The sequence below is a fragment of the Telmatherina bonti genome (assembly GCF_933228915.1).
Source record: "Telmatherina bonti genome assembly, chromosome: 12".
In the NCBI taxonomy this organism is placed as follows: Eukaryota; Metazoa; Chordata; class Actinopteri; order Atheriniformes; family Telmatherinidae; genus Telmatherina; species Telmatherina bonti.
In genome coordinates this window covers 2,616,877-2,622,876 of record NC_136610.1, presented here as the reverse complement: position 1 = coordinate 2,622,876, position 6,000 = coordinate 2,616,877, and positions in this window count along the sequence as shown.

The window sequence follows — 6,000 nt, the reverse complement described above, 5'->3', positions numbered from 1 at the left end:
GAGTTACAGGAACACAGAGGGAATAAGAGTTACAGGAACAGAGGGAATAAGAGTTACAGGAACACAGAGGGAATAAGAGTTACAGGAACACAGAGGGAATAAGAGTTACAGGAACACAGAGGGAATAAAAGTTACAGGAACACAGAGGGAATAAGAGTTACAGGAACACAGAGGGAATAAGAGTTACAGGAACAGAGGGAATAAGAGTTAAAGGAACACAGAGGGAATAAGGGTTACAGGAACACAGAGGGAATAAGAGTTACAGGAACAGAGGGAATAAGAGTTACAGGAACACAGAGGGAATACGAGTTACAGGAACATGGGGAATAAGAGTTACTGGAACACAGAGGGAATAAGAGTTACAGGAACACAGAGGGAATAAGAGTGACAGGAACAGAGGGAATAAGAGTTACAGGAACAGAGGGAATAAGAGTTACAGGAACATGGGGAATAAGAGTTACTGGAACACAGGGGGAATAAGAGTTACAGGAACACAGAGGGAATAAGAGTTACAGGAACACAGAGGGAATAAGAGTTACAGGAACACAGAGGGAATAAGAGTTACAGGAAAACAGAGGGAATAAGAATTACAGGAACAGAGGGAATAAGAGTTACAGGAACAAAGAGGGAATAAGAATTACAGGAACATAGGGGATAAGAGTTACTGGAACACAGAGGGAATAAGAGTTACAGGAACACAGAGGGACTAAGAGTTACAGGAACACAGAGGGAATAAGAGTTACAGGAACACAGAGGGAATAAGAGTTACAGGAACACAGAGGGAATAAGAGTTACAGGAACAGAGGGAATAAGAGTTACAGGAACATAGGGCATAAGAGTTACAGGAACACAGAGGGAATAAGAGTTACAGGAACACAGAGGGAATAAGAGTTACAGGAACACAGAGGGAATAAGAGTTACAGGAACACAGAGGGAATAAGGGTTACAGGAACACAGAGGGAATAAGAGCTACAGGAACAGAGGGAATAAGAGTTACAGGAACACAGAGGGAATAAGAGTTACAGGAACACAGAGGGAATAAGAGTTACAGGAACACAGAGGGAATAAGAGTTACAGGAACACAGAGGGAATAAGAGTTACAGGAACACAGAGGGAATAAGAGTTACAGGAACACAGATGGAATAAGAGTTACAGGAACACAGAGGGAATAAGGGTTACAGGAACACAGAGGGAATAAGAGCTACAGGAACAGAGGGAATAAGAGTTACAGGAACACAGAGGGAATAAGAGTTACAGGAACATAGGGCATAAGAGTTACAGGAACACAGAGGGAATAAGAGTTACAGGAACACAGAGGGAATAAGAGTTACAGGAACACAGAGGGAATAAGAGTTACAGGAACACAGAGGGAATAAGGGTTACAGGAACACAGAGGGAATAAGAGCTACAGGAACAGAGGGAATAAGAGTTACAGGAACCCAGAGGGAATAAGAGTTAAAGGAACACAGAGGGAATAAGAGTTACAGGAACACAGAGGGAATAAGAGTTACAGGAACAGAGGGAATAAGAGTTACAGGAACATAGGGCATAAGAGTTACAGGAACACAGAGGGAATAAGAGTTACAGGAACACAGAGGGAATAAGAGTTACAGGAACAGAGGGAATAAGAGTTACAGGAACACAGAGGGAATAAGGGTTACAGGAACACAGAGGGAATAAGAGTTACATGAACACAGAGGGAATAAGGGTTACAGGAACACAGAGGGAATAAGAGTTACAGGAACACAGAGGGAATAAGAGTTACAGGAACAGAGGGAATAAGAGTTACAGGAACACAGAGGGAATAAGAGTTACAGGAACACAGAGGGAATAAGAGTTACAGGAACATGGGGAATAAGAGTTACTGGAACACAGGGGGAATAAGAGTTACAGGAACAGAGGGAATATGAGTTACAGGAACACAGAGGGAATAAGAGTTACAGGAACAGAGGGAATGAGAGTTACAGGAACACAGAGGGAATAAGAGTTACAGGAACATAGGGCATAAGAGTTACAGGAACACAGAGGGAATAAGAGTTACAGGAACACAGAGGGAATAAGAGTTACAGGAACAGAGGGAATAAGAGTTACAGGAACACAGAGGGAATAAGGGTTACAGGAACACAGAGGGAATAAGAGTTACAGGAACACAGAGGGAATAAGAGTTACAGGAACACAGAGGGAATAAGAGCTACAGGAACAGAGGGAATAAGAGTTACAGGAACACAGGGAATAAGAGTGACAGGAACAGAGGGACAAAGAGTTACAGGAACAAAGGGAATAAGAGTTACAGGAACACAGAGGGAATAAAAGTTACAGGAACAGAGGGAATAAGAGTTACAGGAACAGAGTGACTAAGAGTTACAGGAACATAAGGAATAAGAGTTACAGGAACACAGGGAATAAGAGTGACAGGAACAGAGGGACTAAGAGTTACAGGAACAAAGGGAATAAGAGTTACAGGAACACAGAGGGAATAAAAGTTACAGGAACAGAGGGAATAAGAGTTAATGGAACCCAGAGGGAATAAGGGTTACAGGAACACAGAGGGAATAAGAGTTACAGGAACACAGACGGAATAACAGTTACAGGAACACAGAGGGAATAAGAGTTACAGGAACACAGAGGGAATAAGACTTACAGGAAGACAGAGGGAATAAGAGTTACAGGAACACAGAGGGAATAAGAGTTACAGGAACACAGAGGGAATAAGAGTTACAGGAACACAGGGGGAATAAGAGTTACAGGAACAGAGGGAATAAGAGTTACAGGAACACAGAGGGAATAAGGGTTACAGGAACACAGAGGGAATAAGAGTTACATGAACACAGAGGGAATAAGGGTTACAGGAACACAGAGGGAATAAGAGTTACAGGAACACAGAGGGAATAAGAGTTACAGGAACAGAGGGAATAAGAGTTACAGGAACACAGAGGGAATAAGAGTTACAGGAACACAGAGGGAATAAGAGTTACAGGAACACAGAGGGAATAAGAGTTACAGGAACAGAGGGAATAAGAGTTACAGGAACATAGGGCATAAGAGTTACAGGAACACAGAGGGAATAAGAGTTACAGGAACACAGAGGGAATAAGAGTTACAGGAACACAGAGGGAATAAGAGTTACAGGAACACAGAGGGAATAAGGGTTACAGGAACACAGAGGGAATAAGAGCTACAGGAACAGAGGGAATAAGAGTTACAGGAACACAGAGGGAATAAGAGTTACAGGAACACAGAGGGAATAAGAGTTACAGGAACACAGAGGGAATAAGAGTTACAGGAACACAGAGGGAATAAGAGTTACAGGAACACAGAGGGAATAAGAGTTACAGGAACACAGATGGAATAAGAGTTACAGGAACACAGAGGGAATAAGGGTTACAGGAACACAGAGGGAATAAGAGCTACAGGAACAGAGGGAATAAGAGTTACAGGAACACAGAGGGAATAAGAGTTACAGGAACATAGGGCATAAGAGTTACAGGAACACAGAGGGAATAAGAGTTACAGGAACACAGAGGGAATAAGAGTTACAGGAACACAGAGGGAATAAGAGTTACAGGAACACAGAGGGAATAAGGGTTACAGGAACACAGAGGGAATAAGAGCTACAGGAACAGAGGGAATAAGAGTTACAGGAACCCAGAGGGAATAAGAGTTAAAGGAACACAGAGGGAATAAGAGTTACAGGAACACAGAGGGAATAAGAGTTACAGGAACAGAGGGAATAAGAGTTACAGGAACATAGGGCATAAGAGTTACAGGAACACAGAGGGAATAAGAGTTACAGGAACACAGAGGGAATAAGAGTTACAGGAACAGAGGGAATAAGAGTTACAGGAACACAGAGGGAATAAGGGTTACAGGAACACAGAGGGAATAAGAGTTACATGAACACAGAGGGAATAAGGGTTACAGGAACACAGAGGGAATAAGAGTTACAGGAACACAGAGGGAATAAGAGTTACAGGAACAGAGGGAATAAGAGTTACAGGAACACAGAGGGAATAAGAGTTACAGGAACACAGAGGGAATAAGAGTTACAGGAACATGGGGAATAAGAGTTACTGGAACACAGGGGGAATAAGAGTTACAGGAACAGAGGGAATATGAGTTACAGGAACACAGAGGGAATAAGAGTTACAGGAACAGAGGGAATGAGAGTTACAGGAACACAGAGGGAATAAGAGTTACAGGAACATAGGGCATAAGAGTTACAGGAACACAGAGGGAATAAGAGTTACAGGAACACAGAGGGAATAAGAGTTACAGGAACAGAGGGAATAAGAGTTACAGGAACACAGAGGGAATAAGGGTTACAGGAACACAGAGGGAATAAGAGTTACAGGAACACAGAGGGAATAAGAGTTACAGGAACACAGAGGGAATAAGAGCTACAGGAACAGAGGGAATAAGAGTTACAGGAACACAGGGAATAAGAGTGACAGGAACAGAGGGACAAAGAGTTACAGGAACAAAGGGAATAAGAGTTACAGGAACACAGAGGGAATAAAAGTTACAGGAACAGAGGGAATAAGAGTTACAGGAACAGAGTGACTAAGAGTTACAGGAACATAAGGAATAAGAGTTACAGGAACACAGGGAATAAGAGTGACAGGAACAGAGGGACTAAGAGTTACAGGAACAAAGGGAATAAGAGTTACAGGAACACAGAGGGAATAAAAGTTACAGGAACAGAGGGAATAAGAGTTAATGGAACCCAGAGGGAATAAGGGTTACAGGAACACAGAGGGAATAAGAGTTACAGGAACACAGACGGAATAACAGTTACAGGAACACAGAGGGAATAAGAGTTACAGGAACACAGAGGGAATAAGACTTACAGGAAGACAGAGGGAATAAGAGTTACAGGAACACAGAGGGAATAAGAGTTACAGGAACACAGAGGGAATAAGAGTTACAGGAACACAGGGGGAATAAGAGTTACAGGAACAGAGGGAATAAGAGTTACAGGAACACAGAGGGAATAAGGGTTACAGGAACACAGAGGGAATAAGAGTTACATGAACACAGAGGGAATAAGGGTTACAGGAACACAGAGGGAATAAGAGTTACAGGAACACAGAGGGAATAAGAGTTACAGGAACAGAGGGAATAAGAGTTACAGGAACACAGAGGGAATAAGAGTTACAGGAACACAGAGGGAATAAGAGTTACAGGAACACAGAGGGAATAAAAGTTACAGGAACACAGAGGGAATAAGAGTTACAGGAACACAGAGGGAATAAGAGTTACAGGAACAGAGGGAATAAGAGTTAAAGGAACACAGAGGGAATAAGGGTTACAGGAACACAGAGGGAATAAGAGTTACAGGAACAGAGGGAATAAGAGTTACAGGAACACAGAGGGAATACGAGTTACAGGAACATGGGGAATAAGAGTTACTGGAACACAGAGGGAATAAGAGTTACAGGAACACAGAGGGAATAAGAGTGACAGGAACAGAGGGAATAAGAGTTACAGGAACAGAGGGAATAAGAGTTACAGGAACATGGGGAATAAGAGTTACTGGAACACAGGGGGAATAAGAGTTACAGGAACACAGAGGGAATAAGAGTTACAGGAAAACAGAGGGAATAAGAGTTACAGGAACACAGAGGGAATAAGAGTTACAGGAAAACAGAGGGAATAAGAATTACAGGAACAGAGGGAATAAGAGTTACAGGAACAAAGAGGGAATAAGAATTACAGGAACATAGGGGATAAGAGTTACTGGAACACAGAGGGAATAAGAGTTACAGGAACACAGAGGGACTAAGAGTTACAGGAACACAGAGGGAATAAGAGTTACAGGAACACAGAGGGAATAAGAGTTACAGGAACACAGAGGGAATAAGAGTTACAGGAACAGAGGGAATAAGAGTTACAGGAACATAGGGCATAAGAGTTACAGGAACACAGAGGGAATAAGAGTTACAGGAACACAGAGGGAATAAGAGTTACAGGAACACAGAGGGAATAAGAGTTACAGGAACA